The sequence below is a fragment of the Ceratotherium simum genome, chromosome X, assembly GCF_057802395.1.
Source record: "Ceratotherium simum simum isolate JZ-2026a chromosome X, ASM5780239v1, whole genome shotgun sequence".
NCBI classification, from domain to species: domain Eukaryota; kingdom Metazoa; phylum Chordata; class Mammalia; order Perissodactyla; family Rhinocerotidae; genus Ceratotherium; species Ceratotherium simum.
Window position 1 is genome coordinate 168465 of NC_141940.1, and position 14747 is coordinate 183211.

The following is a 14747-nucleotide window of genomic DNA, read 5'->3' on the forward strand; positions in this document are numbered from 1 at the left end:
CTGCTTCTCTCACCAACACATCCTGTGTTCAAGCCTGCTCTTCTGTGGTGGAATTCACTCATTTATCCATTCATCCATTCCTTCAACAAATATGTACTAAGTTCCTACTATGAGCCAGGCCTGCTCTGGATGCTGGCGATATAGCAGTGAAGAAGACAGAAAATGTCCCTGCCTATATGGAGTTAATACTTCAATACCATGCTCTATCATGCCTCAGTGCCTTTGCACATGCTGCCTCTCCTTTCTATATCTTATTTATTCTTCAGAACCGATCTCAAATATCACCTCTTCATTTTCCAGCAAAGTATATGCTTCTTTTTTCAGCTTTATCCACCATCTGCAAAGGTTTACTTTTCATATTAATATTAATTTCATTTTATTCAATACCTATCCTTTGAGAGACAGCATAGTATCTTAGAAAGTGAATGAGTTTTGGAGCCCGACAGTCCTGAGTTAATAGCTGTGTGAACCCTAAATGTTGCCTCAATTTAGAGAGTTTAAGGCTCTATCAAAGCTCCTCTTCTTACTCGATATTTTCTCCTAAAGTAATCTCATCTGTGCTCCAAAATTTGTATCTCGAGCACAAGCCTTTATATTGGGAAATCAAGGAAGGTCTCTCTGAGGAAATATTTAAGCTGAAATCTGAATGTCAAGAAGGAAGCAGCCACAAGAAGATAAGAGAACATAAATAAAGCCAGAGTGACTAGAGGGTAGTGGAAGTGAGGGGAGAGTGGTGGGAGAGGAGATCACGCCGGCCTTCTTTCTACTCCTCAAATACCCCAAGCTCCTTCCCACTTTATGATCTTTGCACTAGCTCTCTCTGCTTGGAGTTCTGTTCCCTCTTATCGTCTTGTGGCCAGAGGGTCTTGCAAGGCTGTGTAAGCCAGGAGAGGGAGTTTGGATTTTATTTTAGGTATAATGGGACATGATTAGAGAGGTTCAAGCAGAGGATTGATATCATCTGATGTATGGGTTTTTAAAAAGTTATCTGGCTTTAGTTAGCATGCCAATACACTGTATATCCTGGTAATAAATTAATATGTACAGTTTTCAAAATATGTTGGGTAGTTTCTAAGAAAAATACTTCTGGATGTGTACACTAAAGTACATGCAGAACCATTTAAATAGGTGGCTTTATAATTTTATAATTTTCAAATTCAGAAGTTCTGTTACCATTTCATCAAGTTACTGAAGAATAGAATCTCTTTCTTTATAATCCATGATTTTAGATAGTTTGAGTTTATGGAGTAAAGGTTTCAATTTCCATTTCAGTTCCTGCAGCTACCAAGCCTGGAATTATAGAACTGATGATTTTGATAACCTAATCCAGTCTCCTAATTGTACACATGAGAAATCTTCTGGTCTTGACAAAGATTACAAAGCTAAGAAGAGATGGAGCCCAGATTACAAACCAGCTCTTATGTACTAGATGCTCCAGAAATGTCTATTGGGCTAAAATAAGATACATATATCACACAGAGCTCTAGTCATGTCTGGGAGACCCTGGTTTTACATTCTGCTTAACAGGATTGGAACCTGATGTGTTATTTTGTGGTTCACAAACAAATCTAGTGACTGTTGCTTTGGCATCAAAATCATTCACATTATTGCAATTTATCACTGCTCAACAGTGCTGTTTATGCTTCTTTTTTCCTGGATATTTGGACTTGGGCAACTTTTCTTCCTGTTCTTCTATGCTCAAAACAGACCTACCTCAAGAATGCCTGTTCTCCTTTGATATTCACAATCAGCAGAGGGAGCTACCATGTTATCAATGTCTACAAAATCACCAACATTTGAGTATGGCACAGTTTGTTTCTCTTTGTGGCTCATTCTAGTCAGAGTCATCACGTATCCTGCTCTGTGCATCTGAGCCATCAGTGGTTCCAACACCAGCTTTGGCAAAGCAGTTGTGGATTACTTCTGAGGTGTCTATCCTACATAGCAGTGAAATTTCTCATCATATCAAGAACATGCCATTGCTTTGTATCTGCAATAGAACAATGCTTCTCATAATGTACCAAGCACTTCCAGCATCCAACTTTTGATGATTTACTATTTCTCAGTTTAATGGCTACATGTAGCCATGGTGCTGGTAGGCAAAAAAAGACTACAGACGTGTTTTAATTTAAACCTAAAGTGTCACATGCAGCTATCAGTAATAGAATGTGCACATTCTGGTAAGCCATTTTTCTCTCTAAGTGCAGGAGCCATTCACAAACAACCTGCTCGATGTTGGTGCATTTTTGTTAACTTTATATACACACAGGAAAGTTGTGTATACAAAGGAAGTTTTCAAATTTCTATATAAGTGATTCTAATTTCTTGCTCCTCTCAGCACTGTAACAAAGGAAAGCTGATGACCCATCTATCTTTATATATTTACTCTTTTTGAAGACAACGGTCTTCTATCAGAGTGTTTGGTTTGGTTGCAGATTATAGAGGTGCGTTAGATTGGCACATCTGTTCAGATTTGGCCTCCCATTTTCAAGATGATCTTCAGCAAATAGAGTTATTATAGATGCTCCACTTTTTAGGTGAAGTGACATGATATTGTGATAATGCTGAAAGCGTTGTTGCCAGTCATAAACACTTGACATTAATTGACATCACCTTCCATCACCTCCCAATTGCTCCCAAAGCAATTTCATTAGCCTTTTCTAAAAACCAACGAGCATCTACATATAGAAATATCTGCCCTGGTCTGGAAAAATTATTCAAGCATTTTATTTACTCAGTTGGCATATTTTGCCCCTCTCATTCTGTTATCAATTTTATCTCCCTTAGCTGCTTGACTTTTACCTTTTCCTAGTTTTCAATAAACATACAGAATATTCATAAGGAAATTCCAAATTTTGTGACCATTTCACTTTTGGACTTTTCTTTCTTATCCACTAACTTCTAGTTCTGGAGCAATTGGGAGATCACTATATTTTCTCTTTAATGGCACAACTAACACTGCATGGAGTGGAACAGAAAAGGCCTGCTTCACAAAACATGACCATCCTAAAAAGAACAAGACCAAGGGCAAGCCTGAGGCTTCGTGTAGGAGATGGAAGGGCAGCACTGACAAGGCAACTCATTGTCTTAAGTTTCAAAGTTTCTAAAGCAAAGGTGATGTTAAATTACAAGAAGGGCTAATTTGAATTATCTTAATAATCAAGTCAAAAATAATGGATACTAATGACTTTGAGGTAGATACTGCTGCTATCAGATAGCAAGTGATTAGGTTTAAGACATAAAAATCATGAAACAGAGGGAAAGAAAGCACTGATTTGAAATTATCCTTCTTTAAAATTTTGATAGAAAATTAAAAACACTTCCAGTTCAAAGTTCTAAGCATAAAATCCAGGTATGTTCCATCTGTTGGCTCGCTTCTAATTTGATGTGAAGAATCCACATTTTAACAGAATAGCAAACCACAAAACTGGTGTCCCTGTGGAAGAGGCCTGTAACTTGGACTTTGGTTTTTTTCACCTTGGCTCATTCCCAATTGTTCAGGATTTTGACTCCTCAAGCCTTAATCATTTAACCAATTATTTGTTGGTGGAAGGGGCTGGGATTGTTTCTCCACACAAAAACTGACCTTTGTCATAAATAACTTTTATAATGAGAGAACATCCAGGATATATACCCCCATTTTCCCCATTCTCCATCTCTTCCTTGGTGAGGATGAAGATGCCCAAAGAAGTTATCCCTACATGTACAGGGGTATAAATACATGTCCAAAGCATGATTATATTGCAAGTCCATTATTTCCACCTTGGAACAGACCCAGTATGTTCTCACGTTTGAGTTTTTGCATCAGCTGAATCACTAAATGCTGAACCTCCAGATCTGTGCACAAGTCTTTCTTGTCATTCAGGTCCCAGCTTATACGGCCCCTCCTCAGATGGAGTCTGCCTGACCACTGAACACTATAAATTTTACTGTTTTATTTTCTTTACAAAATTTGTGATAATACAAATAATATTTCATTTTTTATTTTATTTATTTATTTATTTATTTTAATTTTTTGTTTATTACGGTAACATTGGTTTATAACATTGTGTAAATTTCAGGTGTTCATCATTATACTTCTATTTCTGCATGCATTACATCATGTTCTCATGTTCACCACCCAAATACTAATTACAATCCATCACCACACACATGTGCCTAATTATCCCTTTTGCCCTCCTCCCTCCCCCCTTCCCCTCTGGTAACCACCAATCCAATCTCTGTCTCTATGTGTTTGTTGTTGTTATTATCTTCTACTAATGAGTGAGATCATACGGTATTTGACCTTCTCCCTCTGACTTATTTCACTTTGCATAATACCCTCAATGTCCATCCATGTTGTCACAAATGGCTGGATTTCATCGTTTCTTATGGCTGAGTAGTATTCCATTGTATATATATACCACAGCTTCTTTATCCATTCGTCTCTTGATGAGCACTTAGGTTGCTTCCAAGTCTTGGCTATTGTGAAAACGCTGCAATGAACACAAGGGTGCATGTATCTTTATGCATTGGTGTTTTCAAGTTCTTTGGATAAATACCCAGCAGTGGAATAGCTGGATCATACGGTAGTTCTATCCTTGATTTTTTGAGGAATCTCCATACTGTTTTCCATAGTGGCTGCACCAGTTTGCGCTCCCACCAGCAGTGTATGAGAGTTCCCTTCTCTCACATCCTTTCCAACACATGTTGTTTACTGTCTTGTTAATTATAGCCATTCTGACGGGCGTGCGGTGATATCTCATTGTAGTTTTGATTTGCATTTCCCTGATAGTTAATGATTTTGAACATCTTTTCATGTGTCCGTTGGCCATCTGTATATCTTCTGTGGAGAAATGTCTGTTCGGGTCTTTTGCCCGTTTTTGGATTGGGTTGTTAGTTTTTTTGTTGATGAGATGCATGAGTTCTTTGTATATTTTGGAGATTAAGCCCTTATCAGATGTATGGTTTGCAAATATCTTCTCCCAATTGTTAGGTTGTCTTTTTGTTTTCTTGATGGTTTCCTTTGCTGTGCAGAAGCTTTTTAGTTTGATGTAGTCCCATTTGTTTATTTTTTCTATTGTTTCTCTTGCCCGGTCAGACACGGTGCTTGAAAATATGTTGCTAAGACCGATGTCGAAGAGTGCACTGCCTATGTTTTCTTCTAGAAGTTTCATAGTTTCAGGTCTTACATTCAAGTCTTTAATCCATTTGGAGTTAATTTTTGTGTATGGTGCAAGGTAAGGGTCTACTTTCATTTTTTTGCATGTGGCTGTCCAGTTTTCCCAACACCATTTGTTGAAGAGACTTTCTTTTCTCCATTGTATGTTCTTGGCTCCTTTGTAAGATTAGCTGTCCATAGATGTGTGGGTTTATTTCTGGGCTTTTGATTCTATTCCATTGATCTGTGTGTCTGTCTTTGTGCCAGTACCATGCTGTTTTGGTTACTATAGCTTTGTACTATATTTTGAAATCAGAGAGTGTGATACCTCCAGCTTTGTTCTTTTTTCTCAGGATTCCTTTACTTATTCGGGCTCCTTTGTTGTTCCAAATAAATTTTAGGACTCTTTGTTGTATTTCTGTGAAAAATGTTGTTGGAACTTTGACAGGGATTGCATTGAATCTATAGATGGCTTTAGGAAGTATGGACATCTTAACTATGTTAATTCTTCCAATCCAAGAGCACGGAATATCTTTCCATTTCTTTGTGTCTTCTTCAATTTCTTTCAGCAATGTTTTATAGTTTTCTGTGTACAGCTCTTTCACCTCTTTGGTTAAGTTTATTCCTAGGTATTTTATTCTTTTTGTTGCAATGGTAAATGTGATGGTATTCTTAAATTTTCTTTCTGCTAATTCATTGTTAGTGTATAGAAATGCAACTGATTTTTGTATGTTGATTTTGTATCCTGCAACTTTACCATATTCGCTTATTACTTCTAAAAGTTTTTTGGTGGATTCTTTAGGGTTTTCTATATATAAAATCATGTCATCTGCAAATAGTGACAGTTTCACTTCTTCCTTTCCAATTTGGATCCCTTTTATTTCTTTCTCTTGCCTGATTGCTCTGGCTAGGACTTCCAGTACTATGTTAAATAGGAGTGGTGACAGTGGGCATCCTTCTCTGGTTCCTGTTCTTAGAGGGATAGCTTTCAGTTTTTCTCCATTGAGGATGATATTAGCTGTGGGTTTGTCATATATGGTCTTTATTATGTTGAGGTCCTTTCCTTCTATCCCCATTTTATTCAGAGTTTTTATCATAAATGGATGCCGTATCTTGTCAAATGCTTTCTCTGCATCTATTGAGACGATCATGTGATTTTTATTCTTCAATTTATTAATGTGGTGTATCACGTTGATTGATTTGCGAATGTTAAACCATCCCTGCATACCTGGAATAAATCCCACATGATCATGGTGTATAATCTTTTTAACGTATAGTTGTATGCGATTTGCTAGTATTTTTTTGAGGATTTTTGCATCGATGTTCATCAGTGATATTGGCCTGTAGTTTTCTTTTTTGGTGTTGTCCTTGTCTGGTTTTGGTCAGGGTAATGTCGGCTTCATAGAATGAGTTAGGGAGCTTCCCCCACTCCTCAATTTTTTGGAAGAGTTTGAGAAGGATAGGTATTAAGTCTTCTTTGAATGTTTGGTAGAATTCACCAGGGAAGCCGTCTGGTCCTGGATTTTTATTTTTGGGGAGGTTTTTGATTACTGTTTCGATCTCCTTACTGGTGATTGGTCTATTCAAATTCTCTACTTCTTCTTGATCCAGTTTTGGAAGGTTGTATGATTCTAAGAATTTATCCATTTCTTCCGGATTGTCGAATTGGTTGGCATTTAGCTTTTCATAGTATTCTCTTATAATCTTTTGTATTTCTGAGGTGTCTGTTGTAATTTATCCTCTTTCATTTCTGATTTTACTTATTTGTGCCTTCTCTCTTTTTTTCTTGGTGAGTCTAGCTAAAGGTTTGGCAATTTTGTTTATCTTTTCGAAGAACCAGCTCTTGGTTTTATTAATTTTTTCTATGGTTTTTTTCGTCTCTATTTCATTTATTTCTGCTCTAGTTTTTATTTTTCCCCGTCTTCTACTGATTTTGGGCTTTGTTTGTTCTTCTTTCTCCAGTTCCTTTAGGTGCATTGTTAGATTGTTTATTTGAGATTATTCTTGTTTGTTGAGATAGGCCTGTATTACTATAAACTTCCCTCTTAGAACTGCTTTTGCTGTATCCCATAAATTCTGGCATGACATAATTTCATTTTCGTTTGTCTCCAGGTATTTTTTGATTTCATTTTTGATCTCTTCGTTGACCTAGTCATTGTTCAGTAGCATTTTGTTTAATCTCCACGTATTTGTGGCTTTTCTGATTTTCTTCCTGTAGTTGATTTCTACTTTCATACCGTTGTGGTCAGAAAAGATGCTTGGTATAATTTCAATCTTCTTAAATTTATGGAGACTTGTTTTGTGGCCTAATATGTGATCAATCCTGGAGAATGTTCCATGTGCATTTGAGAAGAACATGTATTCTTCGGTTTCTGGATGGAATTCTCTGTATATATCTACGAGGTCCATCAGTTCTAGTGTATCATTTAAGGCCAATGTTTCCTTATTGATCTTCTGTTTGGATGATCTATCCGTTGGTGTAAGTGGAGTGTTAAAGTCCCCTACTATTATTGTGTTACTGTCTATATCTGTTTTTATGTCTGTTAATAATTGCTTTATATATTTAGGTGCCCCTCCATTGGGTGCGTAGATATTTACAAGTGTTATATCCTCCTGTTGGATTGTTCCCTTGATCATTATGTAATGCCCTTCTTTGTCTCTTTTTACAGTTTTTGTTTTAAAGTCTATTTTGTCTGATATGAGTACTGCTACCCCAGCTTTCTTTTCATTGCCATTTGCATGGAGTATCTTTTTCCATCCCTTCATTTTCAGTTTGTGAGTGTCTTTAGGTCTGAAGTGTGTCTCTTGTATGCAGCATATATATGGGTCTTGTTTTTTTATCCAATCAGCCACCCTATGCCTTTTTTTTTATGGTTTTTTAATCAACTTTATTGAAGTATAATATGTGTACAATAAACTGCATCCCTTTACTGTGTACAATTCTATGAGTTGTTAGTTTTATACATCTGGAAAAGCACCACCACAATCAAGATACAGAATGTTTCTATCACCCCAAATGATTCCTCGTGCCCCTTTGCAGTCCATGCCTCTCTCTGTTCCCAGCCCTAAGCAACCATTGAAATGCTCTTAGTCACTATAGATTAGTTTGAATTTTCTAAATTTTACATAAAGACAGTCCTACAATAAATACTCTTCCATGCTGCCTTCTTTCATGTCGTGTAATAGTTTTGAGATTTGTCTGTGTTGTTGTATATATCAGTGATTCATTCCTTTTCATTGCTGAGTAGTATTCCATTTATCTTAAAATATATGTAATTTTTACTTGAATTTAGCAGAAGAAACATTTTGGAAATAGAAGGAATTGCAGAACTTCAGGTAACTGTCTTTATCACAAGGGATATTAGTTCTTAAAGAGCCCTCTAAAATGAATAACAAAGGACTATGAGAAATTATGAAAAACTATAGCTGAACATTTAAACATTTGATATTTTTAGACTGTATATGTTGGGTTAGGGTTAGCATAGGGTGGCTGACTGGATAAAAAAACAAGACCCATATATATGCTGCATACAAGAGACACACTTCAGACATAAAGACACTCACAAACTGAAAGTGAAGGGATGGAAAAAGATACTCCACGCAAATGGCAATGAAAAGAAAGCTGGGGTAGCAGTACTCATATCAGACAAAATAGACTTTAAAACAAAAACTGTAAAAAGAGACAAAGAAGGGCATTACATAATGATCAAGGGAACAATCCAACAAGAGGATATAACACTTGTAAATATCTACGCACCCAATGTAGGTGCACCTAAATATATAAAGCAATTATTAACAGACATAAAAACAGAAATAGACAGTAACACAATAATAGTAGGGGACTTTAACACTCCACTTACACCAACAGATAGATCATCCAAACAGAAGATCAATAAGGAAACATTGGCCTTAAATGACACCCTATGCCTTTTAATTGGAGCATTTAGTCCATTGACGTTTAAAGTAGCTATTGATATGTATGTACTTACTGCCATTTTTTAACTTTTTTCTTTCTCAGTGTTTTAGTAGTCCTTCTCTGTTCCTTCCTTCTTCTATACAGAATTGATGGTCTCTTTAGTTTGACCTCTGTCTGAAAGCTGTACTCTTAACTCCCCTCCTCCCTCCTTTTATGTTTTTGATATCATATCGAACCTCTTTTTTGTGCATTTGTATCCATTACCCTCTTATCATGAAATAGATATTTTTTCCTATTTGTGGTCTTCTCTTTTCCCCTTAAATCAGTCCCTTTAACATTTCTTGTAGCACTGGTTTCTTGGTGACAAACTCCTTTAATTTTTGCTTGTCTGGGAAAGTTTTGATCTCTCCTTCCATTTTGAATGATAACCTTGCTGGGTAGAGTATTCTTGGATGTAAGTTTTTTCCTTTTAACACTTTAAATATATCATGCCATTCTCTTCTAGCCTGTAAGGTTTCTGCTGAGAAGTCAGCTGATAGCCTTATGGGGTTTCCTTTGTATGTAACTTGGCATTCTCTTGTGGCTTTTAGGATTCTCTCTTTATCTTTAATTCTGGACATTTTGATTATGATGTGTCTTGGTGTGGGCCTCTTTGGGTTTATCTTGTTTGGGGCTCTCTTTGCTTCCTGTACCTGGATGTCTGTTTCCTTCCTTAGGTTAGGGAAGTTTTCATCTATTATTTCTTCAAATAGATTCTGTGCCCCTTTGTCTCGCTCTTCTCCTTCCAGGACACCTATAACACGGATGTTAGTGCGTTTGATGTTGTCCCAGAGGTCCCTTAGACTGTCCTCACTCTTTATAATTCTTTTCTCTTTTACCTGTTCAGCTTGGGTAATTTCTTCTAGTCTTTCATCCAGCTCACAGATCCGTTCTTCTGTATCCTCTACTCTGCTTTTGAGTCCCTCTAGTGAATTTTTCATTTCCAGTGTTGTATTTTTCATTTCTGAATGGTTCTTTTTTATATCTTCCATTTCTTTGTTGACATTCTCACTGAGTTCATCTATTCTTCTCCCCAGATCAGTGAGCATCCTTAACACTCTTAGTTTGAACTCCCTGTTGGGTAGGTTGCTCATTTCTGTTTCACTTAGTTCCTTTTCTGGAGTTTTGTCCTGTTCCCTTACTTGGAATGTATTCCTTTGCCTCCTCATTTTGCCTCTTTCCCTGTGCTTGTGACTACGTATTAGGTAGGTCAGCCACGTCTCCTGCTCTTGGATAGGTGACCTTATGTAAGTGATGGCTTAGGAGGCCTGCCGTGTGCTTCCCTCAGTTCTCAATGTTCCAGGGGTGACCCCTATGTGGGCTATGTGTGTCCTTCTGTTGTGGCCTGTTTGCTCTCCCTGTAGGTGCCCATGTTGGCCAAGTTATGCTCCTAGACAGCTGTTGTAATGCTCAGCTACTTGTAGTTGTTGTGGGCCCTTCAGTCTCTTTATTGGGTGTGGGGAGCCCCAGCACAGTTGGCTGCAAGTTCTAATAGCAGATTTGTGTTGCAGTATTTCTTTTAAGTGAGTAGGCCCCCAGCATGGTAGGTTCTTAGGCTCAGGGGCTTACAATTGCTATAAGCCTCCAGTCTTTAGGTCTCTTGTCAGCTCTCTGATGATTGCAGCTGGTTGGGGCTGGCTTTAGGCATGGGAACACCCAATTGTTTCAGGCTTTGGAAGGTGGTGCAAACCCCCTATGTGGAAGCACAAGTCTTGAGAAGCACAAGTCTGCAGCTGACAAGCCCCGCTGCGCACAGGTCCACACACACAGTCAACACAGTCCTGCCCCATGTGCACACCCCCACCTCCTAAAATGGACCCAGTACCTCCAAGGCAGGAGCCCTACACACTCCACCACCACCCCACACTCTCCACCTGCTCCTTGCACGTACCCTGCCCCACTGAAGTGGGCCCAGTCACCAGGCTGCAGAGAATCCCATCACCAATCTATGCAGGCCCACAAGTTGCCCGAGGGCTTGTTGTTGGGTGGGGCCAGTCCCTAGGGTGGGCTGCCTGCCCTGGCTGAGCTGGATTAAGTCGGTGCTCTAGTGGGTGGAGCAGACCCTAGGCTAACAGTCTCCAGGGAGAACTCCAATGGCATCTGCCAGTGTCTGTGTCAGCACACCCATGCCAGTCCACAACAATGGCCACCGCCAATGTCCCAATCCCTGGAGAGGTCTATCCTGTCACTGAGATGCACTCAGAGCCTATCAGGTGAGTCTCTTTTCACCAAAGCACTGTGCACCTTTCTTTCTGGTGATTTTAGGATGCTTTCTGAAACGGGTGCATTTGTGCATGGGCCCTTTAAGAGCTGGTTTTAATTTCTTTGTGAACCAGGTTTTCTGGGAGTACTGTCCAATGTTTTAGTAGCAAGCAAGATATTATGCCACTCTTCTCGATTGTGCTGGGTCCACAAACTGACTACAGCGGGAGCACTGCCCAGCTCAGGGGCCCACATCTCCAGGGAGGGCTGCGTACCTTTGTGCTGCTCCCGGGTGGCCGTGAAGCGCTGCGGCTTGTGAAGGTGGCGTTTTTTCTCCCCAGAAGGGAATTTCTGCGTCTCCCACCTCAATTAGGATTGTTGTTTGTTGCAGGAGTTCCTCTTATCCAGTTTTCAGTTCTCTCTCAGGGGTAATTTTTCCATGAGTAGTTGTAAGTTGGCTGTGTCCATGGGAGGAGGTGAGTTCAGAGTCTGCCTATGCTACCATCTTGACTTCTCTCTCAATATTTTGTTTTTTAGTTGTTTATTGTCTTTGTGCCATTAAATTTTATTCAATAATAGAAAATATGAATTCCATATGGGCAGTAACTTTATTGCTCTTGTTCACCATTCTTTCTCCTCAAGGTGGCACAGAGTGGGTGCTCAATTACAGTTTGTTGAAAGAATGCATACTAATGAGAAGGGCTAACACTCCTCTGGTATCAAATAGTATTCTAAGAGAAATACATATTACTGCATTTAATCCTCACAGTAACAGTGTGAATTATTATTATCATCAACCTTGTTTTCCAGATAAGGAATCTGAGGCTCCAAGCAGCACAGAAACTAAGAGGCAGCCAAGGTTTGCCTCCTGTGCTATCTTGGCTTCCTGACCTGGCCCCTCCTGTGTAAATTTCAGAAACTCCTTAGGAGGGAACACAAGGAGAGGTGGACAATCAGTCTTGGTTGACTAAATCGAATAGTCCCAGATCCATACACTATCTGTTTGCTATCGTATGCCTCCTCCATTTACATTCCTGCCTCCTGGGCCAGGTTGCTTTAGAAGACACTGGGATGGGGGAGGGAGTGGAAAGCGCACATTTCACAGCAAAATGGTTGGAAGGCAGCGAGTAAATGCTAGCGAGGGGCGAAGTATTTCGGAGTACACAGCCCAGGGACCTTGGCAGAAATGCCACAAGGGCCGCAGAGCTTGAAGAGGGGTCCAGGACAGAGTCAGAGGACAGAAACCAGGCAGGCAGCTGCTCTGCAAAGGAGGGATGGGGCAGGGCGCCCTCCCTGTAGTTTTCTTCCCTCCAGCGGAGAGTGGACTCGAAGATGAGTCCCCTTAGATACTGAAGTGGTCCCTGAATGCGAGCTCATGATCCGGGTTTGGGAAAGTGGCCAAAGTTTGGGAGAATGACAGAACCTGCAAGCTTCTTGGAGCGGCAAGGGGAGTAACAGTCATGTAGACCAGGTTAGCTTTGGTTTTCTTTTGTCTCTTTCATTGCTTCTTGAAAAGAAAGAGTGGACAGGGTTTCATCTCCTTCCCCACCAGGTTCGGGATTCACATGGAGCACTTCTCTGAAAGAAAGGAGACCGGGGTTAAAATAAAGGTGGAAAACCACTGATGGAGTCCACCCCCATAATATAATACAGTAAGGCTCAAAAGGTTTGTTGTAAGTCACCCCAGAGTTAGAGGCTGCGGAGCTGGGACTAGAACCCCATGCAGTTGCTTTCCAGACCCTTGCTCTTCCCAACTCATCGCAAGGATTTTTTTTTTCTTCCTACTGCAGCCTTCAATTTTATTTCTAATCTGTGGCGGTGGTGGTTCCATGTAAGGAAAAGAACAAAAGCTTCAGATAGCTCACATGTGAAGGTAATGGTTTTCATGTTATGTTCTAGAGTATTTGAAAGCTGTCAGTCCATATGTAACACAAAGGAAATCAAGAGATGATATTTATTTTTAATATGTCCATCTTACTCCCTTCTGGAAAGTAATTGCAGAGTGTTTTGGAAACTCTAAAAAAGTGGCTGGAATTCATTCACACATCCTGTGGCTCACAGGATCACTAGGATACACTCTTGCTCAACTCTGCATTGAAGATTACTACATCTTCACACAGCTGTGCAGACAATTAACTTTGTTGAGAGATGGAAATACCTTTTGTAAGAAGACACTTTCTCACTATAATGGAAAGTCACAGAAATTTAAGAGGATTGAAGCAACATACAGGCTAATGGCTTCTATTTAGCAAGCGTTTATTGAAGCCTGCTGAAGACCAGGAACTGGGAGACTACAAACAAGGATAAAACCATGTGCTCACAATCTGGGTGGAGGTATAAAACAGACAAATACATGTACATGGTACAGTGATAATTGATATGAGAGATATTTTGTGAATAATGTAGGCAGAGGAAGGAAAGGAAACACGTTAACATTTTATTTATTGAACATATATTTATTGAGTTCCTGCTATGTCCAAGATAAATACAACAGTACACAAAACACAGTTCCTGCCCACTTGGAGATTGCATTTGTTAGGTACCTACTAAGTGTCAGGCAAGCTTTCTTACACTATTTTAAAAAAAATACATGGTCTCAGTTAAGATCCAACAACCCCGGATAGTATCATCTTGAGGTCTATCTCTTGAAATTTCGGCAACAACTAGAATTTTAAAAACAATTCATAGACATCTCCTTATGTAGATATATAAAAGGTCATGGTGACAAATGGTGAGAAAACTCAGGTTTAAAGAGGTTAAGGACCTTGTTAAAGATTAATGGCAAAGCTGAAATTCAAATCCAATGTCTATTTTGACTCCAAAGTCCCTATATACCTTTATACAATGCAGCTTCGTGTGGGTCCAAGCCCAAGCTGGCTTCACAGTCAAACTGTATCTTAAAGGATGAGTGGGACAGGAGCATAGCAGAGAAAAAGGTTACTGCATATGTAATAAATCCCACAGAAGGAACCTCTTTTTTTTCAGTCATGAAGATAACATGATTCGGTTGTCCAGACTTATTGAGAGAGTTATTCGTACAATTTTAGCCTGCCAAATTAGAAAGGCCAACATTCTGGGAATTTTTTTAGAAGTTATCACCATGATTTTAATTTTGACTACCTGCAATTAAACAGAGCAGTTCAGTTCAACAAACTTTTGCTGAGACATCACGGGCCAAGACGTATACTAAGTACTAGAGCTACATGCTCACAAGGAACTCAAATAATATACGTAACTGATTCATTAAAAAACGTACAAATGTAAGAGTCATTGTGTTCTGGATTTTGTTACAACTCTAGTTTCAATACAATTCATATGACTTCACCTTTTTGACTCTCATCTGTAAAATTATGAGGTTGTATTAGCTGATCTTTAAGAAAAAAATTTATTATCTAGCTGTATTGGGATCTGGCAAAAAGTTTGCTTTCAGCGATTGCTTTTCTCTTTCAA